Source organism: Ambystoma mexicanum, chromosome 2q (genome assembly GCF_040938575.1).
Source record: "Ambystoma mexicanum isolate Mex_15411 chromosome 2q, UKY_AmexF1_1, whole genome shotgun sequence".
Classification (NCBI taxonomy): Eukaryota; Metazoa; Chordata; class Amphibia; order Caudata; family Ambystomatidae; genus Ambystoma; species Ambystoma mexicanum.
Genome location: NC_090924.1, coordinates 580,873,154 through 580,891,580, shown reverse-complemented (window position 1 = coordinate 580,891,580; position 18,427 = coordinate 580,873,154). Strand labels below are relative to the sequence as shown.

At 42.0% G+C, this 18,427-nt stretch overlaps 1 protein-coding gene across 4 annotated transcripts in view; it reads right to left on the bottom strand.

Moving 5' to 3' along the window:
- The window catches only part of XYLB (xylulokinase), a 1,749,028-nt gene that overhangs the window by 1,718,996 nt on the left and 11,605 nt on the right, over positions 1-18,427 (bottom strand). Inside the window, exon 1 of one of the 4 annotated variants that reach the window (XM_069647732.1) lies at positions 9,082-9,128. The exons of the other annotated variants lie outside the window; for them this stretch is intronic. The gene's annotated coding sequence lies outside the window, so the exon portion shown is untranslated. Of the gene's footprint in view, positions 1-9,081; positions 9,129-18,427 lie in introns of those variants that run through there. 4 annotated transcript variants of the gene reach the window in all.

The following is an 18,427-nucleotide window of genomic DNA, read 5'->3' as shown; positions in this document are numbered from 1 at the left end:
TTTCGCTGTTTTCGGGGCCAAAATTCTCAACGAGGATCACGCTACAATCAGGGCCAAGGTTCCTCCTGGGAACGTAATCAAGGACAAGCCTTCCAAGGCTATCCCACAGGACAACGCAGAGGTCGTGGTTGGGGCAGATGCCTGGCTCGAGGTGGCACTCCACCTCAGAGCAAGTGACATTCCGCTCCAGGTACCCTCCCATGCTGCCCCAGTAGGACGTATTTCCAATTTCACCCACGCATGGGAGGGAATCACCTCAGACAGATGGGTGCTGTCCACAGTAGCAGGGGGCTACTGTATAGAACTACTTCAACATCCTCACAACCACCCCCCATAACAGAAATTCCACTCATAAAAACATCAGCTGATCCTTCTAGAAGAGATAACTACACAAGGACGTCATAGAAGTGGTCCTGGCCAACCAGGTAAACAACTTACTTTCTTGTGCCAAAGAAAGATCTAACAATGCACCCTGTATTAGATTTACGCCCTGCAAACAAGTATGTCAAGGCACAAAAGTTCTGCATGACTACGCTACAAGAGGTAATCCTGCTACTAAAAAAGGGGGATTACATGGCAACACTGGATATGAAATATGCCTAGTTTCATATTTCAATGTTCCAAGCGCACAGAAGATACTTGCGTTTCAAGATAGCGAACAAGAACTACTAATTCAAGGTGCTGCCCTTTGGAATAGTCTCGGCTCCAATGGTATTCACAAAGGTACTGGCAGTAGTGGCAGAGCACCTGTGCAGGGAGGCAATCCCAGTGTACCGTTGCCTGGACGACTGACTCATAACAGGAGAATCACCTCTGATTTGCAGACAAAACCTTCAAATAAGAATCAACCTCCTCTTTCAATTGGGCTTCTCTAATAAGAAAATAAATCAAGCCTAGTGCCAAGCACTTATAAACAGTTCCTAGGAGTTGTCCTAAACACAGAGGAAGGATTGGTCTTTCCTTCAGAGGAAAGAGTAAAAAAATGTGTTACTGCAAATAACACATTATCAGGCCGGCCGCCAGATAAGGGTGCGCAAAGCAATCGTTTAATAGGCATGATGGCATCTTGCATTTACCTGGTTCCTCACGCGCACCTGCGCATGCGTCCCATACAGGAATGGTTGGCGAAACAGTGGTCTCAGGCAAGCGGTCAGTGGGACGATCTAGTGGTCGTTTCGCCAACACTTGTACAAAATCTTTGCTGGTGGATAAGAGAAAACCTAACGAAAGGAAAACTTTCTACGACCCAGAGATACAGGCAGTGGTCACAACAGACCCCTCACTGACAGGGTGGGGAGCTCACTACCTTCACCACACAGATCAGGGTCTGTGGTCTCAGACTGCAGCTCAGAACCACATCAATGTGCTGGAACTTGTGGCAGTATTCAAAGCCCTTCAGGCATTCGAACGCCATTTAACAAACCTGTCCATGCAGATCCTAACACACAGCACTACAGCAATGTTTTACATCAACAAGCAGGGGGGTACACGTTCTCCAAATCGGTCCAGACTTGCACAAAGAATGTGGAGATGGGCACTCAGACGGAAAAGGTTCCTGTCATCACGATATGTTCCAGGGGAACTCAACGCTCCAGCAGACTCTTTGAGCAGAGATCCCCTACCACAGGAACACGAGTGGCGTCTACACAAAGGAGTCGTAGAACACCTCTTCTCTCAATGGGGTTTCCCAACTAAAGACTTATGCGCCACAAGCGAAGACCGTCAATGCCTAGACTTCGCGTCAGGGTTCCCCCAGCCAGGCTCCAAGGGGAATGCCCTATGGATGAGCTGGTCTGGGAAATTTGCTTACGCTCCCCCTCACCCCTCCTCCCCCCAACTCCTCTCATGAGGAAGGTGGTGAACAAGTTACACAAGGAACCGTTGACGCTTATCCTAGTTGGTCCTATGTGGGCAAGACAACCATGGTATCCACATCTGCGCAAACTGGCGATGTGCGATCCCATCAAACTCCTGTGCCAGTACAACCTACTCACCCAGTACAAGGAATTAACAGTGCACCCTCAACCACACTCAATGAACTTGGCAGCATGGCTCCTGAGGTCAGAGTTCAGGCATCTCAAGATGTATTGATATCTTGAAAGAATCAAGAAAACCAAACACTGTTACTTTGATAAATGGATAAAAATGTGTAATTTGGTGCCAGACTAAGCAGATCAACCCCACAGAACGTACTCCATCTAACATTCTCACTTATATGCTCCACTTGCTAAATGCGGGGTTAGTGTTTAACTCCCTAAAAGTCCACCTGGCGGCCTTGTCAGCCTACACCACTTCCCATAATAAGCACTCATGGTGGAAGGTGCTGGTCATCAAAGCACTTATGAAAGGGGTAAAGAGACTCCACCCTCGAATTTCTAACCCACTGCCAGTTTGGGACCTCAATGTGGTACTCGCTAAGCTAATGGGACCCCCTTTCGAGCCCATGCACAAGTCTAGTTCTCAAACACCTGACTTATAAGACTGCCTTCTTAGTGGCTATCACTTCCATAAGAAGCGTTAGTGAAATCCAAGCATTGTCAGTGCGGGATCTTTTCTTTAGTATACATCAGGACAAGCTGGTTTTACGTACTCACCCTAGGTTCTCACCTAAATTCATCTCCAAATTTCATGTAAACCAGTCAATTGAGCTACCGGCTTTCTTCCAGGAGCCCAAGAGCTCTGCTGAGGTAAATCTCCACACACTGGATGTGAGAAGAGCGGTCCTCTACTACGTAGACAAGACCAGACCGCTAAGAAAAACAGATTAATTGTTTGTCTCCATAGCGCCAGGCAGAGAAGGTGATCGTGTCTCTAAGAGAGCTATCTCTAGGTGGATAGTCAGATGTATCCAACTGTGCTATTCCCTATCAGATAAAACACTGCCTTTTACACCCAGGGCTCACTCCATGCGAGGTACTGGGGCCATTCTGGCATTCATTGCAAATGTTCCATTAGACAGTATTTGCAAGGCAGCTACATGGAGCTCTGTTCATACTCAGCACTACTGCATTGACACCCATTCCAAGACAGATACACAAGCGGGTCAAGCGGTTCCAAGACATTTATTCGCTCATGAACCTTCTCACAACCCACCTCCTTCTTCCACTGCTCGCCAATCTATCCACAGAATGTTATCTAAGCAGATTCCAAAAGCCTCAGAAGGGATACATTAATCACTTATCTTATTTCTGATGCTCGCATCTGCTTAGATTCACATGCAACCCACCCTTACTCCCCTCGGAGAGAAGGCGCACGGATGCTTATGAGCTTGTCTGATACGTATCTGCTTGGATACAACTGTACTCACGCTACACCTCATGCTACCTCATGTCAGAAAATAACAATCTGAGGGACCTCGACGCGTGGGGGATCATGGGTACAGTGGACGTCACACTAGGGATAGTATTACTGGCACTCCCTATCAACAGTCACTTTTCGAGTTTCGAAAACAACAACTGTAACACTACGCAGCTTCCACTAGATGTCGGCCTATGAACATCATGTGAATCTAAGCAGATACAAGCATCAGAAATACAATTACGGTGAGTAATGTATCCGATATCCATATGAATCTATCAGACAGGATTCTGATACAGACAACAAGGTACTCATGAAAGGTTTGTCTTTTTGTCTAACATCTAAATTTGACTATGCACAATATAGGATTGACATACACTGTTTTATAAGAAAAATCAGGCTAGCCAAATATTTTGTCAACTCACATTTCTCAAAACCAAGAAATGACAACGACAAAGAAATAGCTTCCAAATTAAGTATTATAGAAATACCAACACTATGCACTGTTGAATCACTGCATGATATTATATGGCATCTATAACGCGCCTTATATACTCGAGTGTTTCAAAGTGCGTAACAACAATGAAGAGGATATACAACAAAACCTGGATCAAAACGAGTGGAGAAAATGTGCAACTACAAAACTGAAGCGATTCGACAGCTAAAAAAAAGTGCATAACTATGAAAAATTGGCACGCAATCCGTACCCTATTTACAAAATCGAGTACGATCTCAAACTACTAAACTGGTATGAATCAGGACTATTGACCTCGCAGGAAAGAAGATAATTGATAAAAGATTTACCCACTATGCCTATTATTTCCTTCATAACTAAGATTCACAAATCCATCAAAAAACCTCCAGGCAGACAGATAGTTGCTTCCTTTGACTCTCTACTTGAAAATATGTCTAATTACTTAGATAAATTCCTTTTTCCGTGTGTAGAAACATTACCCTCCTACACAAAAGACACAATGGATTTACTTCAACAAATTCATCAAATTCCATGGAAGTCCAGCAACTTATTAGTCACGCTTAATGTGGTCACCCTCTATACCTGCATCACCCACAAAAAAGGCATTGAAGCAATTAGAGGATATCTGTCCACAAGATCATTGAGCTTCTGAGAACATTCTCTGATGCTACTTGACATGTTGTCTTTTTGTCTTCTTCACAATTCCTTTATGTTTCACGGCCAATAGTTCAACCAGGTGTGTGGGACAGCTATGGGCACAGATGTAGCTGCAACATATGCTAATCTCTATATGGGAGCCTGGGAATAAAGCCTTTTCTCTGATGATAGCATGGATGTTCATACCAGCAAGGTGGTACTGTGGTGTCAATACGTAGACAATCTCTTCATACTTTGGGAGGGCACTGGAACAGAATGGTTAGATTTCTTCAAACTTTTAAAACACACAAAATGCAAGTCTCAAATTCACACAACATCATGACTGCACAGAAGTGTTGTTCTTGAACATTAAGGTTAAAGTTGTGAATGAAGCAATCACCACAAAAGACCATCGTAAACCAACAATCACCAATTCAGTGCTACACGCTTCAAGTGCCCATCCCATGAGCTTGAAAAATAGCATACCCTATGGGGAATTTTTAAGGATGAAACAATTGTAGTGAACCGTCAACATACCAACAAAATGCAAAAACCACAGCAGCAAGGTTCCATCCTAGAGGCTATCAAAAAGCGATCATAAACAGAGCATACAAACAATGTACAAATCAAACCAGAGGGGAGATCTTCATCAAGGCAAATAAAAAGACTCAGAATCCATCAGATTCATTATCACCTTTAATAAGGAAATCAGGAAAATTTTGGCTAAACACTGGCCTCTTTTGCAGAGGGACGCGGATATCCGGCAAGCCATTCAATCAAATGCCAGTATAACTTTCAGGAAGGAGAGATCCATACAGTCAGAATTGTCACCAAGCCACTTTCAATCAAATCTCACATCTTCCCCTTCAATTTGGCTCACCAGTACACGCAAAGGCTTCCAGAAATGTGCAAAATGCAAAGCATGCAGATATGGCTTAAACAATACAAACAGCGGACTGGGCAAAGTATTGATATTACAAAACTAAATTTGTAATATATGTCATTCAATGCAACTGTGATCTATGGTATATAGGAAGCACTAAACTTGAATTCAAAGCTCGTATACTCCAACGCCCAAGAGCCATCAACAATTATGATCCTACATATCCTCTCGCCAAACACTTTGATGAGAAACACAGAGGAGACATTTCATCTTTTAAATACTTTGGAATTGATACAGTAGCTGAACATCCTAGGGGAGGCAATCAAGAGCGCAAATTGTGACAATTAGAGAGCCGATATATTGTCAATTACAATACAAAGACCCCGGGAGGACACAACAAAGAGGAGGAGCTTTATACCTTTGTGGGCGACTGAAATATCTAAAACCATGAATTACCTGCTTGCATATCTATGGATCTTGTTGGGCACTGTGCTATTCTCTGTGATGTTTGTATTCTGATTACAACCAGCATCTTGTGACCAGATAGGCCGAATTGTGACATTTTTTAATGTTCAAAATATACAATCTGGCGTTATTTGGATTCACTATCCAATCACTTTTTCCACAGGGTATTATCCCTATATATTTATGGTTGATGTATATAATGTTGCCTGGAAAAGGTTGTGGCAACATTATATAGGTGACCATCTATATAGTGACAGGGGGAGCAGGGGTGTCCCCCGATCCCCTTGGAGAAAAAAAAGGCTTTGGAGGTTGCAGGGGTGTCCCCTGCATGTTCCATCTAATATTGTTCCCAAATAACTGCACATTTTTTTAGCAATTTTCTTTGCATGGCCTTATTGTTGAGGGGACATTATTACATGGAACCTCCCACAGTAGAATCATTTTTCTCTGTTGGTTTTTAACGTTGATTTCACGTTACCGACGAGGCTTGTAGACTTTTTCCATTTTTAACATTGTGTGCATTTATCGAAGATAATCAAACAATGTGGCGTCCATATAGTGAATGCCCGCTGGAGAGAACAGACTTTTATATACTATATTTGTGCAAACTGCAGCCACCTGATAATTCTCCAACATATTTATATGCACTTATGCAATCTAACATTTTTCACTTTGACTTATGGCACTTTTGGTCTCTCATTCATCTCAGGGCCAAACTATGCACCAAGCACTTTATATCTCATTCCCTTGGCCGCAGATTTAGCCTTGTGCACTTTTAGGTTATACAGTCTTTAATTCAAACGTACTATGGCGCTACATTTTATAACCAAAGCACCCTCAAACACTCAGGGTCCCCCAATGCTCTATGCACTTTACTTAATTTATTTACATTTAGCAACATTGAACTTTGCACTTTAGATCTTGCATATCACCATGGTATGCATGAATATCTAATTCCAAGATGGGGTTATCTGTGATAATTATTAAATGTTACTATGGCACACATTTAATTCAGAACCATACCAAATTTCGACCTAATGCACTTTATATCAAGACCCCATAGACTGCACAGGCAAACGCACGACTATAAAGCCTGATGCACTGTGCCCTTTACAGTGTTTATCTCTCTGCAATTCAGGCACCTTAGACACCACCCTGCAAAATCTTAAACCTCAAAAATGCACTATGCGCTTTATATGACTTCTTTACAGTTCGCAACTTTGCACAACCAATTTTAAGAATTTGTGGTAGAGAAATCGAAGCACCACATGGTGGTGTTCTCAAAATCACTTAAGTGCTGTCAGATATCTGTTTCATTTGAGGAAGTTAGAGCAAAAGAACAAACATTTATGTACGTTTGCTGCCTTCTGCATTCGCATGCATTGTTGTATCAATATATGCAACAATATGCGCACAAATATGGAGCCAATAACAGTATCCATCGTATTGGCAGCAGAATTTTATAGGACCTGAATCATGCTGTTAATGTTTAACATGGCGGCCAATGCAGGCTATGAACAAACAGCTAGGTACCCCTTTAGATGTTAGAAATGTAAAAAAGTACTCTATGCCTGTACGATGTTTAAAACCCCGGAAACACTCACAAGCAAAGAATCGGACGAAGTCTGCCACGGTAAAACGTGTTGTTTTTCTCTGCTCTACCCTGTCCATGATGTACTAAATAAAAGGACGAAATACAGAGGTTCCTGATGTCGATGTGCATCTTTGATATTCATGGATGAATGCCGCCGTTTTCTGACAACGTTCAGGTTCTTTTCCTAATATATATGTATATTACACAGCCAAGTTAGTGACTGTGTAGTTATGGTTAGGTTGCTGTTTCCATAGGAAGATCACTTTTTGGGGGGCTTATAACTCTGCTCCACTTGGAAGAATCCTCACCAAACCGTGCAAAGAAAGTATATGGGCCACTCTGAATTGTTTTGCAAAGTTTCTAGATGTTTGGTCCGGGTGGGGGGGGCAAAGTTATAAGGGGGGTGCCAAAACGTCTTTTTTCCCATAGACTGAATGGGGGAAAACTTTGCGCACGGCTACAGGCCAAACCGCTGGACGGATTTCAACCAAATTTGCGGCAGTGGCAGGGGCTTGGTCGCAAAAGCGTGCTTTTGTAAATTTTGTGACAATCCATCCAGTAGTTCCCTTAAAAAGGATCAAAAAGTATGTCTCTACAAATTAGTGATATCTATGTCCGCTCCGCGGTCACACTTCACTGTTCGCTCCGTGGAGAAGATTGCAATTGGCTATTTTGTGGCATGCTGGCCGTGACCATGTTGCGCTTTCACCGATTGGTTGTGGCACAGCGTGAAGTGCGTCTTAATCTTTCGATATGTCCACCATGTTTTCTTGGTTTTCTGTTCAACGTGGACATCGCCGCTAATATACCTAAATGAAGAAGACACCAATGCACTTGTTACACTTATGGAACACTGTTTCGAAGGGTGAGCGTTAATGAGACTTGGTAGTAGAAAGTGAAACATTGAAGTATTCTTGTTAGCACTGTCGTACGGTACAGTGAAACTTGCTACTCATTGTACGAAATGAACTTACTGCGTCCATTTTACAATACATCAGACTGGCGGGAATCTGAGGCAGCCACCTGCTCTATTTCGTACACACAGCAGTTCCGCGCGTGTACGGGAGTAGCGGTTCTCATGAATAGCCGCTGATATGTTGTTGCAAAATGAGACACTATTTGCATTCGCAGTGAAGGCCACTTCATTTTCTGTTTTAAATACGAGCTTAGTACGGCTGCATATTTGTCGACAGCCATAAGGGTCAGTTGTTTTTTAACCTTGAGGTCCAGGGAAAGAGCAGAAAGAATGTAGGGAGTAACAGTTAGAAAAACATATCGTTTGATAAGGTTATGCTTCAAAAACATTTGCACCAACCATGAAATATTAGTTACACTACTGTCTGACTGCAGCTAACGCAATGGAGCGGTCCACATCATGTAAGTGTATTTTTCCCGCCTATATACCCAATTGACATCAAATTTTTACTTTGGGGGGAAAAAATATTTTTTCCTACTGCATTACAAGGTTTACGTGCCATTGAATTTTTTTCCCCCCATCATGGACATTTCACATTGTCGCCATTTGCAGCGTGCCAAGTACATTTCCCCAAATTAAATTATTATTTAGTAGTAAATGTATGTGTTACAACTTTGTTTTGTGCAGAGGTTGCGTATTGATATACATTTCATTTACGCTTTTCTCCTGAGATACTTCCTTTCCTATTGTGATTGTCACAGATTACAGCTGCCGAGTGACAGATTTTTTAACGGTTAAATGCAACTGTTCATTACCGGTTGTCTGTGCGTTATAATTCAGTGGGATGATCGTGTTGGATCTCTATGTCTGTACGCTGCTGTCCCAATAAGAAGTAACATTCCATCTTTTCTGGTGGTGTAGATCACAGTGGTTGACGCTCACTTTCTGTGTGAGAAAGAAACCAACATGCCCATTACCATTTTCATTGTCGACGAAAGACAGAAACGTACTACTTGTATGGAAATGTGCATAGGGCAATCATTTTGCACAGTTCATTGTGAAACACAACTACTTTACTAATTGCTTAGGGTGATGATTTTGCTCAGTTTATTGTGAAATAAAACTACTGTACTAATTTTGAAATGTCAGCGTTTTTTTTACAAATTTACTCTCCGCTTTCACAATGTGGCATGCTATGTTGCATGTTGTAATGTGTTCTTTTGTAGGTGCTACATCACGGCAGGTGCGTCAATATGGATGCATTTGTTTAAGCTGCCAAGGAACGTTATGGAGAAAGGTACTGCATACCCCACTTCCTTTGGCTACGGGAGGGTCAGGCCCATATCCTATGCTTTAGTGCCGTCAGGCCAATTTCTGTCACCTTCAGACCAATTTCTGTCACCCAGATGCCATATTAACCAACATTAGTTCAGAATACTTACTATCTTCTTAAAAGCGGGAAAATGAGGTAAGGTGCACTGAAAGCGTTTGGTGCACAGAAATGTTTGTAAAATAATACATGGTTACACCCTCCCAATACACATATCTTCACACCTTTTGACCTGTGCCACTTACGAAATTATGTGTCGAACGGTGAGTGGTAATGTTGTTGCTTCCAGTATTTCTAACGTCATTGCGCTTCCCATCACAGAGTATGTTTCAGATTTTATGTAAACCTAAGTAGACTACTCCTTTGCGTTTTGTAAGCACATTGTTACAGAATGAAATTACTACATTTACAACACATGTAAGTAAAGGTCATTGCCAACACCCGAAAATGTTTATGTTGTGTATGTGATAGTGTTTTGGTATTTAACAAGTGTACTCATGTACATAACAAATCAACGGTACAGCTTCCGTCTCTGAGGGGTAACATCTATATATGGTTAGTGGCCACAATGTCGGAGATGTGGCTACTGGCCATTACTGGAAGGGACAAAACATTGCATTGAGGTTGCCATGTCCACCAGGGACTGCCTTTCTGGTAAAGGTATCGCTTATAACCACACATTTCTTAAGGAACACAAAGGTGGTGCTGCCTTTACAGGCACACAGTTTCATTTTTGCTTTCTGTAGCCTGCAATGGAAAGCGAAGAATGGTTTCTATCCAACACCCATCTTCCCTTTCTATGGTGGCCATCTTGAAAAAGGGATTTGTTATCTTCAGCCGGGAACGCCTGTGGCGTTCCCGGTTGAAGACAAAAAAACCTCTTTCTTGGTAGCACGGGTTACTGCTGTAGAATCTCGATTGCTTATGGCATTCATCCCCCCACTCTTTGGGGAGGAATGGGGGTTAATGATCCAGATACGTCGGTATGAACTCTTGCTTATATTGTGTTGCACGCTTGACTTGTGGAGTTCTGTGCCGGAAATTTGCCATTTTCAAGTTTGTACAAGAATATACAATGTACTTCTCCACCATCACCCAGTTACACATGTCATTGTGAAGTGCGTATGACTTTTCGAACACGCCCCCATGCTGTGCACCAGCATATGATAATGTGGAATTCTTCGGAAGGTGGCCAGTTACTTCAAATGTTCCTTTACAGTAGCTTGTGTGTTACTTTTAGAACACTGATAAATATAGTACAACATTTTTGTTAACGTACTGTTATGATGTATTTACACTACTAAAACCCTATAGCATTCAGTTAAAAATACTTTGTTAAAGGGACGTTATGGTTACGTTGCTCTCCCAAAAACCTGGAAAATTCACTACAAAAAAAACTTTGTTGAGGGGACGTTATGGTTAAGTTGCCCTACGAAAAACCGGTGCACTTCACTAAAAAGGAAAAATGTTCGCCCTCCCCATTATGGTTCAAAACCGAAAAACCCCTGAAATTCGCCAGTTATGGCAGACTGAGACCCCATACTTGCCATCACCACTATGCACTGCTAACAGTCACACCCAGAACATGAAAGATGTATCTCAAATGTAACTGATGACATCACTGACCACATCACATGTTTAGCCCCTTTGTTTTCATTCCCTGCTCTATATATATATATATATATATATATATATATATATATATGCACATTCAGTAAAAAAACTTTTTGTTAAAGGGATGTTATATTTCACAGTGAAACCAGAAAACACTGCACATTCCCCCATTATGGTAAACTCAGCAACCATAACTCGCAGCATCTACGTGCATTGCTAAGACTAACACCCAGGACATCAAAGATGACATCACAGATATCATTGATGACATCACTAATACCACAGGCTGAAGCAATTGAGATAATACGAGGCTTCTTGACTCATCACAGTGAACAAAAAAGAGAAAGGAGTACCAGCAAATTGTATTGTAGAGCTCATGAGCAATGCTTTAAAGAAACATTTCTCTTAGTTTGCAAGCCAGTTCTATCTTCAAATCAGAGGAACTATAATGGGGGCAGCATTTGCACCGAGCCTGGCCACATTGTTCATGGCAGCCTTGGAAGAGGAATTAATCTTGACAGAAAACAACCTTTACAAGGTGCATATTAAAAACTGGTGCAAGTACATCGACATCATCTTTATCTGTGAAGGAAGCCAAGAAACCTTTTATGATTTCTTACAATACATCAACAAGCACCACCCTACGATAAAGTTCACTATGGAATGTGACAAACCATGTATTAATTTCCTCGATCAGACCATCAAAGCAGAATTGGAATACTTGTCGTGCACACTCTACAAGCAGAAGACGGATAGCAATACCACCTTGCATTTCTCCAGCTTCTACCCCATGACTCTGAAAGAGAATCTACCTTACAGCCAATTTCTCAGGCTGAGGCAGAACTGCACTTCCACAGCAGTCTATTATCACAGTGCCAACAAATTGAGCTCCGATTTAAGAGAAAGAGGATACCCAAGAAACTGGTTTCCCATTCACTGAAAAGTGCAAGGTACACACCGAGAGATACCTATTGGAGAAAAAAGAAAATACCACCACACAGGACATGATCACGTGTCAAGACTTACAGTACCAATTCCCATTGCCATTAATAAAATGTTGAAGAAATATTGGTCAATGATCTCCACCCATTTACCCAAAACATAAATATTGTTTGCTTTCAAACGGTCTAAAAATCTCAAAGACCACTTGGTAAATTCGAAAACCAAGCAGAGGAGATCCAATATTAGCATCTGGGACCTACGCCCACTGATGGGGCCTTTTCCATGTGGCAACTTTAGAGCTTGCAAATTCACTTCCACACACTTACATTCCAGATTGAGAACAAAAGATGGGAACTACGATTCATGTCTAGTTGTAAAACCACCAATGTTATATACTTCATAGAATGCCCATGCGGTTTACGATATGTTGGACATACCACAAGACCAGCTCACATTAGAATCAAATCACACAGTACCATTAGTATCTCACTTTCTGGAACTGCACACTCCCTGCATCACCTTAAGTGGTGTATCATTGATGTAGTCAAAAATGCATCCAATCCACAAAGGAGTCTTCTTAATAAAGAAGCAAGATGGATACAACGCCTGCGGATGTTGGATAGAGAAAAGGGAATGAAGGAGGATACACTGACATATTTCTAATCGGCTAATACTCAGACAGCAGAGCAGGGGAGAACCACGACTGGGTTCACCCAGCACATCACAGCCTTGCCACACCGTGGCACAGATTCCCCTCTAGTCCCTTCCCCCGCAGTGCAACACACTGCACCATACACAACAGGGTACCCCTTAGCGACTACATATCCCACAGTGTGTGCCATGACACCTTAACAATTCTGCTGCAGCCTACTTATCTCAATTTAGGGGCATTTAACTGCCAGTCTCCTCCCTTTACTGGCACACCTTCTCCTGTGCCACCCTTCCCAGCGCTCCATATTTTTTACGGCACATCTCCTGACACTATACTTCAGGACACACGAGGATGACTTTTATGGTTGTTAACAAGTAGAGTGCAATCCCGCCTTCCACCACCACCACAGACACCCTGGCGTGCTGTTCACCTAAAGTACAGCGAGCTCTCGTGCTAGCTGCTTCCAGAGATTGATGGTATAGACAACTTACTGTACTCGACTTGCACCGGGGCTCACAGCAGACACGTCGAGAAAATCTTTCACTTTAGGTAAGACACTGAGCCACTGATCCCTGGACCCTGCAGCTCGCCGGCCGCACAGCAAGTTCTTCCCGTGACTGCTCTCGATTACTCGCTGCACGATTTGTAAATGCGGGCTCGGGACCTCTGTCACCTACATGCATGCCACGCTAACTCTTTGACAAGCACTTCTTTGAAAAGCAACGCTCGCGACGCAGTGTTTGCTGCTAGGCAACATTGCACGTCCAACAAATGGAGCTTCATGCCCTGAACTGCCGTCATATTTAACATTATGCACTCGCTTGTGATGGTACAACAGCACTATCTACATTTTTTTGACAAGTAATTCCTTGAAAAGCAACTCTCGCAACACAGTGTTTGTTGCTAGACAACATCACGCGTCCCATAAACAGACCCGCCATGCCCTTAATTGCCTTCACATTTAACACCACACACTGCTTGTGATGGCACAACGGCACAATCAATGCCGTATTTGCGCTTAGTTGCCTAGTCACAACTACTAGATGGTGTGCCTTCATTCCAGTTGTATTCCCTATGACTGTAGCGCTATCAGGTGTTCTGCAGCGGCTGGCCTGTCGGCACCAACACCTTTTAATTCACCTGCCCTTCGGCCAAACCACACTGTTAGGCTGCATGACGCTGACTGCAATTATTCTTATGTAGCCACAACAGAGCATCTGATGGTGCTTTGATTATTGCTTTGCTTTGTCTGCAGCACTGTTGAAGTACCTGTGACTTCAAGTTCCCCCCTGGTTTCTCTCTAGGTGTTCGCGACATCATCTTGAAATTATTAACGCGCAATACCTACTTGGCAACCAGGTACCCCTTGTTCTTTCAAGCTAATCAGAATAGACTGAGTCAATCTGAGGACTAACCTTCCAAGCAGGCCTCACATTAGCCTTCTTCTTTTGCTGTATAGCAACCACTGGAGCTCTTAAGAAATGCTGCCCGTACATCAGACAGCTTTCCAGTTAACTCCTTCTCAAGATGCCACCCAACTACTATAGGTAGGTGCTCACCTACAGCCCTTCTTTCAACCCTATACATTTGGGTTTTCCATTCTCCGTGAACTGGAATTCTCCAGTACCTTTCCCAGGCCATATTGTCAAAGATGAACAATGGTGTTCCAACATTCAAAATGCCTTAGCAGACAGAATCTTATTACTATAAACAAACAATAGTACAATAAAAGTCCAAACTTGACCTCAACCCCACCTTCCCAACTACACTCCCTTCAACTGAACTCCTCAAGGTTAGCAAATTTCCACCTCAGACACCATTATTATTATTAAAGGCCTAAAACCCTCCAGATGTAAGGACGACACCTGCCCTGCAACCTTGGTAAAAGAATGTGCGATTGAATGTGCACTCTTCGTTACCAGCCTTATCAAAATGCTCATTTGCTACCAACTTAGTATCGAAAGACCTAAAAGCAGCCTGGGTTCTACCATTACTTAAAAAACCTACATTAGACCCCAACATCCCCACTAACTTCCGCCATATTACCACAGTACCTTTTTTACTGAAAATCCTTGGTTGCACAGCCTATCTGCAAATCCAAACATTTTTGGAATGCAATAATCTTTTGGGCCTAAGACAATTAGGATTCAGACCAGGCCATGGAACAGACAGCCCTTCTAGATTTGAAAACGCAAATGGACCATTATAAAGATAACGGTGACCTGTGCAGCATCCTCCTGCTAGACCTCTCTGCAGCTTTTGATATGGTCAATCACGATATTCTGTGCCACCACCTTGAAACAGCGGCCCACTTGTTTCCTGAAGCCATCAAATGGATCAAGTACATTCTTTCTAATAGGACAATGAGGGTCTCCTCTGACACCTCAGCAGCCCCCCCCCCTGCACTGGTGACCTGTATCGCAGGGAACCTGCGTGTCACCTACCTTATACAATTAACTTACTAAGCTTTTATTTGATAAGTTTGACAATATGGGTATCACATATAGAAACTATGCGGATGATACACAAATACTCATACCGATTACTGGATGTAATGACACAGACTCAAACTATTTAAACAAAATCTACCTCGCAATCCAGGCTTAGGTGGCTCTCAATTAATTGTGTCTCAATGACGACAAGACAGTTAATTCTGATCGTAAATAAATCTAAGCTAAGGAATCTGCCACAAGAGTACAAATCATTTAATATTGACGGCAACACTATCACGGTTGCCAACAAAATAAAAACTCTCGGAGTCTACATTAACTCTTCCCTCACCTTAAACAGACAGGTCAACGCCACAGTCTCCTCTGCTGCCTACACAGCCAAATTGGTAAGAGCGAATGGACCGTTCCTTTCTACGGACAACTCCATCACTCTGGCCCGAGCCTTGATACTTTCTAGGATTGATTATTGTAACTCTCCAATGGCTGGAACTAGTATCAGAAATATCAAAAAACTACAAATTATACAAAACAATGCCATCAGAACAGCACTGAATATTCATAACAACGAACACATTTCTACTATTAGGCGGACTGGCTCCCAGTCCAGGGCAGGATCAATATTTTAATTCTCATGCTCACACACAAATGTATCTTGAATAATGAGCCAGTTTATCTTAGCAACCTGATCAATAAAACTCAATCTAACAGACCTACTCTGTCATTTTACACTAACCTGCTTATCACACCTAGATATAGAAGACAGAAAGCGAGAGGCACAAGCTTTCACCATTATCAGCCAAATATAGCAGCCAAATTTTGGAACGCCCTCCCCACACAACTAAGAAATGACATCCTTCTGGTCATTCAGGAAAAATCTAAAAACCCTACTATTTAGGTCAGACCATACACACCAAACAACTTGACTTTCAGCTCTCAGCACCCATGTTGACTACTGCGCCGCCACCAGGACAAACACTATGTATACATAACCCTAGCCATTGCAACTGCTGTTACCCTCTGCCTCCAAGTCAGCAGGTCATTTTGTGTGTAATGTATATGTGTTCTTACTGTCTAAATGCATTTTCTTGAAGCACCTAAACTTGTAATCATCGTCTTAAGTCTCAGCACCTAGATGCCTTTGGGTTTTGTGCGCTTTACAAATGTACAAATAAAATAAATAAATGAACCCGCTCGAGGACTTAAGACATAACACATCAGGATACTGACCTCTTTCATTTAGGTATCTATATTCTCAAAGTTCAAATACTAATTTTGTTGACTTCCAAATTGATCTATTCAAGTTTGTGAGAAAACTTAAATAAAAAAAAATCTTTTGCAAACCAAGTGCGGACATTTGTTCCTAGACGTATGCTCAACTTCCTGAGTACTCTCACCATGGGAGACTTTGAAGGGACTGACCTTCTGTTGTCCCTGGATGATGATACATGTAATGGGCAACAATTTGCTCAGCATTAGGAGTGAAAGCCAGACATCTTACAATTGAGGCAATGAAACCCAGATCTAAATTTACTCCACAATTTAGAAATGAAATTGTTATAGAAACATTCCATCAAGTTCTCTGACTCAAGAGATCCACTCATTTTTAGACAAGATCTCTGTCAAGAGAAAGAGGCCGAGAATGAATTTAAGCACAGAAGAAATTAGATCATTAGACAGGTTAGCAAGAGACAATACTATCGTTATTAAGGAGGCAGACAAAGGGGGCAATGATGTTGTTCTCAATATGCCGGAAGACATAATCATGGACAAGAAACATTTGTACGAAACCTAGCCTCAAATCTGACTAAAATCGTTCGGGATTTACAGGCATTGATTCAAGAATGGTATTCTTTAGGATACCTTACTGGTGAAGAAAAAAGTTGCTTGTGAATCACTGAACCAATCATGCCTACTCTTTGTTTTCTACCAAAGATAAATAAAACCTTTAAAAATCTTCCAGAGGTTAGACAGATTAGGAGCGGCATAGGTTGGGCTACAGAAGGGATTTCAAAATATTTGGACAATGCATTAAAACAACATGTACTGAAGATGCCATTTTATATTAGAGACAGTACACAAGTATTGCAATTTCTAGCAGGCATTCGCTGGCAAGAAGGGTATCTCCTGGCTACTTTAGATGTCACAGTATCGATCATGACTTAGCTTGTAAAGCAATAGATTATACATACCGTGGCCTTTCTGCATCATATCGTATGCATATAGAAATATTTAAAATGTTTTAAGATTTACTCCAATCAATAATGTTTTCATGTTTGATGACTCATACTTTATTTTTAAAGCTTATATAGTGCACTGAGCCTGGAGGCATCTGGGTGCTTTCTTGAGAGAGAAAGTGAGTTACAGCAGTTGCAAGTGAGATACAAGACAGTTACAGTAAGTGAGACTTTGTTCAAACAAAAGGGGTGGCCATGGGAGCAAAGTACACCCCATCTTAAGCCAACCTTTTTAAAATGGCACAATTTGAGGAAACACATGCCCTCAACAACAGCGATTTTTTTAACATTGTATCATGGAAACGCTATATAGATGACATCTTGATTATATGGCACGGCTCTGAATAATGTTTCGAGAGATTTGTATCCCACACTAATGACAAATGCTTTTGGCATCACGTGAACAGGCCATTGTGATGCCAACATTGATTTTTTTAGATCTTCATTTCTATCGCAAACGGCGGGATAGGAACCAGGACTTTTCTAAAGCCTACTGAAGTCAACTCTACGCTGCATGCTTGTAGTTGCCATCAACAATCCACCATCAATAACATTCCTGGTGGTGAACAAGCACAATGTAATTGTAGTAATGATACAGATTTTCAGCATGAATGTGACCTTCTGGCGCAAAGATTTTTTGAGAGGGGTTATAAAACAAGACACTATCAGCAAAACATTTCAGGAACACACAGGCGCCGACCTGTCAACTATGATGCATCCGGTGGTTAAGAAAACTGAAGCAGCTAGGAGTTTGGGCATGATCACTAAATTCTGCCAGGATGCATCATTACTGTACAAACTTGTGCATAAGCATTGGAACATCTTACTTTTAGACAATGACTTAGGTCAATTTTTGACAGATAAACCCAAATTTGTTTTTACCAAAGCACAGATCATTAGAAACAAACTGAGCCCGTCCTTTTTAGATACAGGCACTGC